General features: G+C 47.5%; 1 protein-coding gene and 1 long non-coding RNA gene across 3 annotated transcripts in view; one reads left to right on the top strand and one right to left on the bottom strand.

Annotated features, from left to right (window-relative positions):
* SYN3 (synapsin III) overlaps nucleotides 1-12,979 on the top strand; it is a gene marked incomplete at its 5' end in the record, with an annotated part of 168,887 nt that overhangs the window by 87,124 nt on the left and 68,784 nt on the right. The window lies entirely within an intron of this gene.
* LOC309891901 overlaps nucleotides 8,183-12,979 on the bottom strand; it is a 56,784-nt gene continuing 51,987 nt past the window's right edge. The window contains exons 3-4 of the long non-coding RNA XR_014319568.1: nucleotides 11,204-11,303; nucleotides 8,183-8,217 (exon numbers count right to left, since the gene is read on the bottom strand). This is a non-coding gene — a long non-coding RNA (uncharacterized lncRNA). The remainder of the gene's footprint in view (nucleotides 8,218-11,203; nucleotides 11,304-12,979) is intronic.

Raw genomic sequence — 12,979 nt, 5'->3', positions numbered from 1 at the left:
CGGGAGAAAAATGAGGTGTGTCCGGTACTTTCATTTTTTCTTTGTTGTTCTAAAAAGGTTTGATATCGCCACCATCATGATACACCTGATCTATCAACATCTCAGATCAGTATCTGAGAGCAGCTCAGTTATTCCATAACCTGACACTGTGTAAATAAGGGAGACTTTGGCCCTCACACAATGAGATTATAATCGCAACCCCAGCAGCACCTGGCCCAGTTGCTTCTCTGAGAAAGTTTCTTCATTTCTATAATAACAGCTTTCCTGTGTGTTCCGAGGGCTAACGAGCTGAATACTTTGTACCAAGCTTTGAAGACGATGGGTGTTGTGTAAATGCCAAGAGTGGCTATAATACAAGACACAGGACATGTTCAGAGGAGACTGAAGAACAAACCCTTCAGTCGCCTTCATTTCTGAGAAGGGAAAAGGAAGGGGGCTGGAAGTTACACAGGGCCCTTCAGGCATGGATGTAGCTTGTTTACAGCGAGACCGACCGAGCTTGTTCAAGTAACACCGAGTTTGTGCTGACGACAGGAACTGGTTCACTTTTCAGATATAACCCAGAGAAGTAATCTGCAATTACTTGCCGGGCTGAAAAGGAGTGCCGCAGTCTGACCCAGCAGCGGGGCACATCTGCTTGGAAGGGATGATGTGCAAGCTGGCTGCGTGTCTTCTCTGCCACAGTTTGAGATGTGACCCAGAAAATTCGAAATGCATTGCAGCAGCAGTACCTGCATGGCAGGAGTAGTAGTACCTGTGTTCAGTCAGTAAGGATTTGGCAGATTTGGCTGCTTTTCTGACACCTAGATATTCTATTTCAAAGAGATTGACTTCTCTGTAGTAGCTGGGATGCAGGATTGCGATAATAACAGTTCAGTAGCACTGTATACCATGCAATAATAACAGCAGTTATTTGCCACTTAGAGGGTACACTTCATCCACAGACACCAGACTGCTTTGTTTTTGTAAATCACAAATAGTACTCAGGAAAACTCAGTCTGGCCTGTCGCCTGCTGTGAGGCCTGTTAAATCATTTTACCTGCCTGCACATTCATTTTATCATCTGTAAATAGAGGTATTACGTATCATCCTCTGACAATATCTATTAGACGTTCAATATTAGCCTCTCCACTTTGAGACCCACCAGTGAAATGCACTCTGGAAGAGGCAGGAAGGAGTTCTGATTGTTTATTTATATTTTGAAAAATTGATATAGGGTCAAAGTAACATAAAACGTCATGAAGGAACTGAAAGGAGAGCTCCATCTGAATCCCTGTTCTCTGCGTGGGAGAAACTGCAAAGGGAAAAAAATAAAATAAACTAGCATTCAGCTCCTTTGGCTAGATGAAACTTTAAGCCTTATATGGCCATAAAAAACGTAACAGAGAAAGAAAGAGAAAATAAAAACCTTGATCTTCATATGAGAAAATTAGAGTTCACATTTGATTTATGTCACCAAATAAAGAAATCCACGTTATTTCAGTCCACCCCCAAGAGCACACTGTTGAACACAATTAAGGATCTCTCTGCTTTACTGGGCAGCCACACCACGTCACGCTGTGATCTTGTCGGATCCCACAGGCTAAGCCTGACTGGGCTGGGTCAATAGCTGGTGTGAAAATTCCCAGGGAAAGCCGTGTCCTGCAGGTGTTGTTGGCTGAGCAAAGTGGCCTTCTTCCCTCAGTCCTGCACGAATGTGTAGAGGCAGTGCTAGGGGGCACTGCGCTGCAAGAGATGTTCGCATTTCGTCCGGATGGAGCCAGGTTCCTCGCAGTATCTGAAGAACCCTGTCTTTGCAAAAGGAGCGGTGTTAAGCTGGGTGTCTTGGTTATGTTTCGGGAGAGACAGCTACTTTCTGCTTCCACAGATACTGCAGTTTACACCAGGAGCATAACTTACACCGTTTCCCTTCCACAAGTCCTGTTTGTGGCTGGAAAGGACCATCCCAGAGCTAGCTACAATGATTGAGTCCTTCAAGAGGCACGAGGTGCTGCTGTAAATGAACTAAAGGCAGATCCTCTTCCCTTCTGATCACCTTTCACAACGAAACGTGAGGGGTGCCAGACACTGGCAGAAAGCTGCTTCTGAACTGACAAAAGCATCTGAATCTAATTTGTACAGAAGGGCTTAATCAAACTACAGGAACCGCTGGCCAGAAAAAAAAAAAAAAAAAAAAAAAAAAAAAAAAAGGAACAAACAAAAGAAGGACCCACACACACACTACTACCACCACCGAACCACCAAAGGAAAAAACCCGGACACATGTAGCGGCTGAAAACACCCCAGCTCATCACAGACCTCAGCTGGCTTAAACTGAGCAAGCTCAGTTCATGAATGAAGGCAGGAGGCTTCGGCCCGTAGTCCCAACAGTCCTGCCACCTTGATGAACAAATACATTAATTTTAAATGCTTCTGAAGTATGGGCATTTTTCCATTTTAACTTTTGCGCAGCAACTTGACTTGATTCATGAGCATGGAGCCCTGCCACCAGCATTTCAGTGTGCAGCTGCCAAGTCACTCCAAAGTCTTGTCTTATCCTAAAACCTTTTCTTGAAGTTGACGATCCTCATATCTTTTCCATCAGTTCAGCCTCACACCCTCTAGGGGATGTCCTTGTTTTTCTGCTTTTGTCTAGCGGGTTGGAAAGGACTGGTGCTTTTCGGAGCCACCTGATGACCTCTTTGACAGCACACCCACACCATGTCACAGGCAACTCTACTGAGGCGGTTGTGCATTGCATTAACAAAATGTTCTCTTATTTCCCGATTATCTGTTTCTATCTCAGAAAGCTTTTTTTTTTTTTTCTTTTTTCTTTTTTTTCTGACACTTTTCTTTGAGAAGGCTGTTTTATTTAAAATTTTCCTGTTTGCTATGATTTATGACTATAAAAAAGGTTGGGGGAAAAAAAAATCTATTAACTCCTCTATTGTATCAATGGACTTCATCTGCTGCTTAAAACAAGAAGGCTTTTTCTTCAGAAATGTCTTTGATTCTATATATACATACGAAAATGTTTTATTTGATCTCTTTCTCAGTGGCTGCAAAGAATTATGTCACCTTCCTGTCTGGAAGCCAGACACAGGTAACGCTCTATCCCACTCCCAAGCTTTCAGTTCGAGATACACCATTAACCTTCCCCAGCTCTAACAGTTCTACACCGAAGATGCTCCACTGAAGTCAACACGACCATTTACATGCGCAAAGTTAAAATATAAGCTTAAGTGCATTTCTGGAGCAGGGCCAAAGGGTTCAAGCCAGGAAGCTGTGATTAGATGGTCTGACAGAGTCAGGGGACGGGACGTGATTTGCTTGGCTTCACCTGCCTGTGCCTCATTCCAAGCAATTAATTTTCTCTCGTTTTTGTTTATAATAAGTTGTGTGTGGTTTTTTTTTTTTTACTTTCCATTTCTCTTGCTTTGCTTTCATGGCTGCTGTAGCCATTTCCAAATTGAAGTTTTGTTTTTCTTTTTAAACCCTTCTAAACTGCATCAATAGCTTTAAGTGACTGAACAAAGAGATTGCAAATAGATGGAGTGCTTCAAATGGTAATAAGAGCTGGTGTTCCCAGAGCTTTGGAGGCTGGCACTAAGTAGAGAGGAGAGCCAAAGTGACCGAAAATCACTTTTCTGTTGTTCCTTTGTATGAACTGTTTTCTGGCTTATGCAATGCACAGTAATTAAAATGACTGGAATGCCTCACATTTTTAAGAGAGCTTTAAGGCAGCTCTGTGGCACTGTGGCCAGCAGAGTTCATGAGCTGTAGATTCATGGCTGTAAGCAAGGTCTGACGTTTCTCCCAGCGTAACTTGAACGAGACAGTCTCTCTGTGGAGGCCTGGGAGGTGAGCTTGAGGAAGAAGGACTTTCCATGGGAGAGGGTTTGCATCCGAGTACTGGCCACTGCAGTTGCTCGATGTATTTGTGGAGGTCCAAATAACTCCCCAATATTTAGCAGGCAGACAGCCTGGCAGACTGGCAAGTCTCTCACTCACGATCCCATCCCTCTGCTGGGGTTTGCTCTGCGTGGTGGGGATATGGGAGTACCTTGTAGCTTTTCACCCTCCTGGTGCAGTCCAGAACTTCATTTTCCTGTTTTTCCATTTTTGCCATTGACGGCGACTGGGAAGTGGTGTGGGGGAAGCCACTGCAGCCCTCATCTCTAGAGGGTTGGCCTGGCTTCTCCAAGGATGATCAGCCATGGAGGAACAGGGGCACTGAATCCAGTCCTCTTGGCATGGGAGGCAACTGGACTGAAGCACAAGACCTTTTTGGCAGGCTGTGCAAACAGATCCTTCTCTCCTCACCTCTCTGCCTCTCAACAGCCTCCGGAGGCCCAGTAGGCCTGCCAGTCCTCAGGATGTGCCGCTGGTTTTATAGAGCATGTTCAAATCCTCTGAAAACATCATACTTCTGAAAGGCAGGAAGAGGAGCACAAGGGAGCTGGCATCCCTCTTTTTATTTCACTGACGAGCCTGGAGACACCATCACGTCTGAAGGAAGGGCCTTCTCTCCACCCGCACAACAGGTGCAGCTGCAGGAAAAGTTTACGGTCTCTTGCCTCTCCTGCATAACCTGCAAAAACCTCCTGCAAAAATAAGCCAGTTACTTGATCCCCACAGTCCGGCTGTTCCCAGCTTCTCACCTGAAACTGCAGACAAAGGTGTTCATTGCAGGAATGGTCTCTAATACGAGGGCAGTGTCCCAGCAGGGAACAAACTCCGCAATTCCTGCCCTGCATGTCACCAGGCGGGTGTCAAAAGTGAGAAGCAGTTCCTCTGTGTGGAGATCCCAGCAGAGATGGCTGCCTCAGCACAGGATTTATTTATTTTTTTTAAATCCAAATCCACTTTTTCAATGCTTTTGTTTCTGTACTCCCAAATTTCTGCTGTGTTGTAACAGCAAGCGGCTGCCTCAGTTAGAGCAGGGCCCTTTCACACAAACTCCCGGCCTAGAAGACACTAGAAGCTGGAGGATTTCTGACCTCAAGGACAGATTTCTATCTTCTCTGGAGCAAAAGGCAGCACTTGTGTTTCCTCACTCTTCTGGAATTTTTCTCCATAAATCTCAGCTTACAGTGGGAGACAAAAGGTGAGGCGATGGTAGGTCTGCAGTGGGAGCGAGGAGGGTCCTGTCATTTGTTCATTGTCTCGCTCTTCCTGAGTGAGGAGGAACGCCTGCATCAAAGGACCCTTTCATGGCTGCAGGGCGAGTTCCACACCTCGTGGATTAACGTCAGCAGTGAGCAGATCAGTGGCTGATTCAGCACAGATGTGTGAAAGTTGTATTCTTTCTCCACTGAAGATAAAGGGGGAAATGTACAGTCCCTCTTCCCTTTTCCTTTAATCTGAATGGACTTGAGCTACCCCTCAGTCGTGCCTTTCTCTGCCCATTCAGCCAAGTGCCCTGGTTTCCATTCCGTTCTGATTGGTAATTGGGTATTGTGGAGGACGAGTTAATCTGTAACCAGACGCAGCACAACTGGAGGTGACGCCAAAGGAAGAGGAACAGAGCAAACTTCCTCCGTTTTTCCTTCACACTGAATGAAAGAACCTTTACCAGGGAGCATGGGGATACAGCTATGATCTCACACGTCACTAGCAGAAGCTCCAAAAAAAAAAAAAAAAAAAAAAAAAAAAGGCATCCTATACTGGCATAGTTCAACTGATTTTAACTCAGTTTGTAGCAAGAGCAATAGGTAGCACACGGGGCGGGTCAGTGCTCTTCTGAAGGGGAGGCATGCGATATGGATGAATGTCCTTGCACCCCACTGAGACTGCCCAGAAAGAAGGACTTCAAACGCATATCAGAGGCAGCAATGACAGCCATGCAGAGTGGGCAGGAAGCAGGAAAGTGTTGAATGAACAGATGTGAATCCATATTATACGTACGGCTCATGTACTCTGCATGAACACGTGTCCTGAGCAAGACCTGTGGCAGACGGGTGGCTGAGGGACTGCCCCACATTCTTCCCATCTCCCAGTATCTGCAGCAGTGATTGTAAGCAATGCTTAAAGCCGGCTGAAAGAGGAAAATGAGCTCGCACCGCACCAGCCAGGGAGGAAGAGCTCTCCCTAGACACCTAGCTGAGGACTGGGAGGAACATGCTGAGTGTAAAGGTTCTGCAGTGCACAGAAAGGCTCTCAGTTCAAGTTCACTTGCCATCTGAGTGAGTGTAAAGGGGAAGGAGGGATGGAGACCTGCTCAGTGCAGATAAATCCTTAAGTATGGGTATAACAGAAGACACTAATCTGGTCTCATATCTCACTGCATAGCAGTGGAAGGTGCACCTTCCACAGCAGTGTAATTCTCTCTCCCACTGCTCAAACAAAATGATCTACTGCTGGGAAAAATAGGAAAAAAAAAATCCATATGATCCATAGTCACTTTTGTTTCAAGGAATTTATTTTGCCAAAGCAGCAGCAGCACAAAGAGCACAGACCTGCCTCACATAACAGGAAGGAGCACGCTAGAAAGGGGAATTTTTACTTCATCTGAAATTGCTTTCCCCATCCGGAATAAATCTTCACCAATGAACATCATATATAATGTCAATAGTGACTTAGCCTAGGGGGGTAGTATAGCGTTAGCTGTGCATGGCTGTAAGCAAATAGCACCACAGAGAGTTGGCTGGAGGAAGCAAAATCTTATTCCCAGTGAACACGAGAGCATTTCCTTCTCCTCCCTGCAGAGACAGAACCCAGCTCCTCAACTTCGACAATGCCTCCTACTCCCCCAATGTGTTTCCACTAGTATCACCGTGATTACACTTTTTTTTTCTTTGAAAACATAGTCTGAAGGCAGATAGAGCCACTCAGTTCTATCCTGAGACAAGTCTTCAGAGGAGGAGGGAGACGCTAGTGCCAGAAAATAAAATATTCCGTCAGGCATTAGTGAAAAGGAGGAGGGAGGGCAGCTTGTAAAGCCATGCCTATGGCTGCGTGGAAGGGATCATTCTCAAAGGACTCCTTTAATCAGATTCCGCAGAAGATAGGCTCTCTCTCTGTAATTCACTCCATACCATATTCGAGGGCCATATGCGCTGGCCATGTGGAGATTTACAGTCTCAAATTTACTGGCCTCGGAGACTCTCAAAGAATTGTGCAAGAAATCAAGTTCTATGATAACCGAGGCCTCACGCTGCCGTGCTTTCTACAGACTGCTTCAAGCTCAAGATAGGACCCCTCTAGGGCTTTGTAAGCCCTTTTGGGGAAGAGGGAAGGAGAGAAAAGGGGGAGCTGCTGATCATTGCCATATGTGAGAAGCATCCCTGTCTGCACGTGGGTGTGATGTCCGTGTTATCAGCGAGTCCGAGCTCCAAATAGGCCCCGTTTCCTGTTTGTAGTCAGCAGCTTGCTGCTGGAGCAGCAATCCCATGTCACACTGGACTGGAGTTACAAAAGAGCAGAACGGGTGGGGGAAATCCTCTAGAATAGCAGGGATGTGAGCCAGCAGTCCTCAGAGGCAGCAGAGCAAGCGGGAGTTTAGCAAACAACCATTTTCTGTCTCTTTTCCTCAGAGACCTCAGCAAATCCAGTTCTCAGAGCTAATTTTAGCTGTTTGTGGCTGGCCTGTTCCTAATGTCCCTTTCCTATCTCTCACACACACTGAACCTTGGGATACTCTCTGTGGGCTGACAGATGACGTGAAAACCTCTAATCTGCAGGTCAAATATCAAAAATGAAGTGGGATCAGGAAACTGGTAGCACGATTTGTTTTTTTTTCCAAATAAGGGAGATACGTTCATATTGCGAGTTCTTAGCATACCAGGTCTGTGTGTGTTTTTTAAGAACCATATGAGAGGAATGACTTATTTTTGAAAACTTTATGGTAACCACCGAAGATATTATCATCCCATGGACACTGCCTTTCCTATGCAGACTATGACAGACGTGCTTTCATTCCTTACTAGCACTGCTCTCCTGGAGGAAAACCAAAACCACATTGTCCCAAGCACTGTGCTCATGAGTAACAGGCAGAGTGCGTCCCTGCCAAAGGGCACAGAGTACACATTAGAGAGGGTTCAAAACGAACACAGCAGCAATAAAGCTGCGATGCCAGGAGTGAATGAGCTTGCTGTGTGCGGTGTTCATACCGTAGGCGTGATGTTCACAGAAGTCTGAGTCTTACCTGCTTGGCGCTCCTGCGCTGATGTGCTGCCAATGTTCTCCCACCCATAACATTTGCCCTACAGTCTGTGATGAATCTGATGTCCGGAGGCACTACAGGACACGGAAAGAAGGTAAAAGGTTTGGGATGATTCATCTCAACCAAATTTAGCCATAAACTTGAAGCAACAGGTGGGTCTGTGCCTTCCCCTAAATCTCTTGTGGGTTCACTCCCTGATCTCCCCTCCTCTTACCCATACAAATCTGCAGAGGATTCTCTGCGGGTTCAAAGCATTTGCTCAGAGTGATGTATCTGTGGGACTGAGGACAGTAAAAGGGCCTGTGGACCCCTAAGAGATCTGGAAGAGAAGCTGCCTGTATAAGAAAACAAAGTCCAGGGCCTGGATATCAGCTCGGGACCCTTATTTTCACTTGACAGATTTAAGAAAGCTTTGAGTCAGGTGAGGAATCCTTAAAAGACCTCGGTCCTGGGAAGCTGACTGGTAGCAGAAGGCAGTTATTATCGCCCTCAAGGACCGGAGAGCACTAGTCCTTGAGCTGACAGGGGGCAGATTCCTGTTATTAGTTGGGCAGGTTGCCCTGGTTTGGCGTTGGACTGGAAACAAGAGGCTGACGAGGACTTTTTGGACGAGACTGCCTGGAGCTGGCAGGAAGCAGCAGTCTGTCTGCATGAAAACCAGACCTAGGGAGCTGGCTGCCCACGGCTCTTCTCCATGCCCCGCTGGTTTTTCCCAGGTGTGGTTGTGCTGCACAAGGAGCTGTTTTCCACTCTACAGAGACCCAGCCACTGGCAATCGTAGCAAGCATCACTGGTAGCAGAGGTGTAGCACAGCCAGGCTGCTCGGAGAAGCCCGGCAGCGAGCAGAGCACGTGTAGGGGCGCAGGGGGCATCTCAGGTTGGCTCCGGCTTCCCACAGACTCCCTGCGAGCTCTCCAGATGCCTGAAGATCCTCTCCATTTTGAAGAGCAAAGTGGGCAGCTTGTTTCACTTTCAGAACGTGATGAATCCTGTCCAAGCCAAAGGAATGAAAGGGGGGAAGCCTCCCTCCCACGCACAACCTACAGGTTTTCCTAATAATCCCTGGACGGATGGACCCGGTCATGTGAGTCCTTGAAACTCTAGCCACTTTGGAGGAGCCACGGGTGTGGTGCCGTGGATGTGGCCAGCTATATGCGTTGCCCTTTACAGACAAGCTCACTGTCCTCCAAAGTCTGAGTATCAACAAAACCCTTCCTGTGGGGATTTCTAGCTTTGCCTGAGCCAGCTGCAAATTCCTTTGAGGCTAAAGACTAAGAAAACTGGAATCATGGGAGGACCTTGGTACAGTCCCAAAACCATTTCCACTGATCCTTCCCAAAAATACGGTTTCTCTGACCCAGGAATGCTAGCTCTGTAACAATGGCAAAGCTGAAGTCCTAGACCATTGGCATTAACTAGTATTAGCTCATTATTTCTGTGCACTCTGTCTGTCTCGTCTAATATGAAAATCATTCATGTGATTTTGAGAGATGTCTCCCTCTGGGAAAGGGCCTTTTTGTTCTTTCTTGTGTAGCACCTGGCAGAAAGGGGATGCTAGCATTTGAGCGGGGTGCTACCTCCATATAAACAAATGGGGTTAGTGGGACTCCTAGCTTCTGTTTACCACTTCATTTTTGAGTTAATTATTTTGGAGTGAATAGTCGTAAAGCAGCTGAGTTATCACAGCAAAGCTAGAAGCTGTTTCAGGCAGGAAATGGTGAGAAGGGGGGAAAGCAGAGGTTGGTGAATAAATTATCATAGCGCAGCGGAACAGAAGCCAGGAGCTGGTATGAAGCGGCTGAAGCAGGAGGTGGCAGGAAGGTAACTACATACACAGAGAGCTCCTCATTCGGTGCCAGCAGAGCTGGAGGAAAACGGTGTTTGCTCCAAGGCAGGTGAAGGCACAATCCTTCAAAGCCAGGCCAGCCAGCCGCCCTGACCACAGGACCAGCTGCTGCCTTGCTTGCCAGACCTCCTGTTTTTGTGCTCTGTCCCCTCCGATCTGTCTGTGTATGGAAGTGGTGCCCACCAGTTGTCACCCTCTGCATGAACCAGCTGAAAAGTTTGGCTCCCCTACTTTGACAGGTTTCCTGCACAATATTTGTCCTTCCTCGCACAACGTGCTTTCTTTTGTCAACACTCGCAGACTTCCCCTTTTAAACGGGGAGGTTCTGCGGGGACGTACCACCTCTTAGAGTGAAGGCATTCCCCAAAAGCCTTCCCCGTGATGTTGTGTCCCCAGCTGTCAACACTCTTCTCTCCAAGGAAGGAGAACACATACCAGGCCTCCCTCCCCTGCCTGCGGTGTCTCCAAAGCATTAAAGGCTCCAGCAAGCAGCCAGCCAAAATAGCCACCAGCATTCAGGGAAGGGCATGTCAAGGGTGGGAAGGATGAGTGGCTACGCCGCATTGTGTTCCAGCCACATTTGGCAGATGGTCCGCAGGGGACTATTAGGTGCTGGTGTGTGTTTGGGCAGCTTCTGGGCGACTTGCACTCACGCTGCTGATGGAGGGAAGGCAAAATGATGCGGCTGCTCCTACAGGCTCTCCTCCTTCCCACTGTTTTGTCAGCAAACCCTGGGCAGAGCAGAGCACCTAGTCCCGTATCACACCACTTAGACACCCAAACTTCTCTTTCCTCTTCCTACCTGCCACAGCAGGTGTTTCAGAGAAGTCTTCCCTCCAGGGCAAGAAAACAAAAAAAAAAAAAAGGCAGATAAAGAGCAGCCACTGCACTCATGCTCTTCCCCGTGTCCTAGGCCAGACCCCACAGACCCACAGACCCCACAGACCCATCATGCGAGTGATTAAATGATTGTGCTCACGTGAAGCACACACAGGTATGAAGGGGGGAAGGCTGTCGGCCCTGTTCCCAGTGTCGGGGCAGTCCTTTGACAGGACTAGACTTTTTTTTTCTCCCCTCCAAGAGAGAGGGTGGTCAACACCACCCCTAAACTCACCTCCACCCCCAAACAGCTGCTTTGCCAAAGGGTGGAGAAGCAGAGCTCCTGATTGAGGGTGGAGCAGCTTGAAGGGGAGGAAAGCAGTGACTTCACTTACATTAAGTAACAGCAGAGCAGGGTGTGCGTCACTCTGAAAAACAAGATTTTGGGTGGAGGCAGGAGCTCTCTGCAGCATCTCGCACATGGAGCCTTCCCCTCTGTGGGAAAGCAGCAGGGCACGCCATTCTGAAGGGGCAACTCACAAAGTCAAAGACACCTTAATAACCTCACTCAAGGAGATCCAGCAAGAAAAGTGAGGCAAAAGGGGCCTTGAGATTTTCTTCCAGCAGGGATAGAGGAGTGTGGCACTAGATCAAGTCCGTGTGAATGGAACAGCATGGGGATAAATTGAAGTCCGTGTGTATAAGGTGAGGGTGAAGGAGGGGGCCGGAGGCAGCATTGTGGCAGGCCCTTAGTCAGGGCGAGGCCGGGCAGGGCAGCAGCAGGGCAGGGATGGCCGCCTGCTCGGCCTGGAAGCTGGGCGGCCTTGGCTGGGGCACGGCACCGCCACAGCCCCAAACACCCCATGGCCCTCTCTGAGTCAGGTCGCTGGGCCAGGCTCTGCAAGGGATCTCGTCCCTTAACGCTGGTTATTGTGTGAGTGGGGCAGTGCTGGCAGTTTTGAGACCAGTGAGGCCTCCTGCCCTGGCTGGGGACTCTGTGTGGACAGGGCTGAGCTCCTCCAGCACTTATGGCCTGTACCAAAGACCAGGTTGCAGTGCTTAGACTTGTGCTGGAACTCACGTGAGTTATTTTCCGTCTGGCTCCTACACACCTTCACATACCGCAACCCACACGTGGTGAGATGCAGGCAAGAATTCAGGCTCCGCTTAGCAGTAAAAAAATTGCTAGGCTGTCAGACCTGCAGTCTCTTTATCTATCTTTATCATGAAAATATAAATCGAAGCCCCAGTTTCGTGGTACCAAGCTCCCCTCATGCAGACTTTCCCTAGAGACTTGCCAAATCTGCAAAGAACTCAGACAAAACAATAAGCCAGTTTCCTCACTCCTGCATCAAGTGTATAAGAGAGGGGAAAGAGAAAAAATGAAGGAAGCAAAAAGCTTACCTTTTCAGCCAGGCCTTGACTGGCAGCAGCAAAGGCAGAGTTCAATTTCTAAAGGTCACCAATAAACATAATTTTGTGTTCCCACTCCCCACCTGAGAAAATTAAACTGAGTATTCATAGAGCTCTACTTTCTTGCTTCCAAATAATAAATAGCTTAGCAGAACAGCGCTGTTTTGGAGAAAAAGAACAAAGGAACATAAAATAACAGGCATCCACCAGGATCCCTTTCCTAAGAGGTACTTAGCAGAGCTTGCTCTCAGTGCTTGCTGAAGCACCACTACAGCAGACCATTGCTTCTCCCTGCTCTAGAAACAGTCAGCACAGCCAATGGTTTGGGGCTACCACCAAAATTCATATTATCCTCATTTCTATGATGACATTATTTTTGTATCTTACACAAATCCTCCCACGTGTGATAACAGGTGAAAATTAAATCTGTGGGTATTAGACCTACCTCTAGGCTTTTTTAGCTCCTTTTCTCTCCAACAGAGGCCAACAGAGCAGTTCTTCCTTTCTAGCACTTAACCCTTCTAGGTCTCCTTGCGGGCAGGTTAAAAAGGAGAGACAGGAAAAATCGTATTCAATTTTTTTGTGTCTTGTGGTCAGCCTCGGCATCTCACCAAAAGGATAAGGATATTCTGTATATCCTTACATATCCTATATATGCCTCAAGACAATCCCGTTTATAACAATTTAAGATCCTAGTGTTGTATCCGTGCTGCAGGTGAATGAACTCAGTCTAAGAGATGCCAACGAGCTTCTGACCC

This window comes from Aythya marila, assembly GCF_965140915.1.
Source record: "Aythya marila genome assembly, chromosome: 1".
Classification (NCBI taxonomy): domain Eukaryota; kingdom Metazoa; phylum Chordata; class Aves; order Anseriformes; family Anatidae; genus Aythya; species Aythya marila.
The sequence above is the reverse complement of the archived record's forward strand: the minus strand, read 5'-3'. Positions and strand labels throughout refer to the sequence as shown.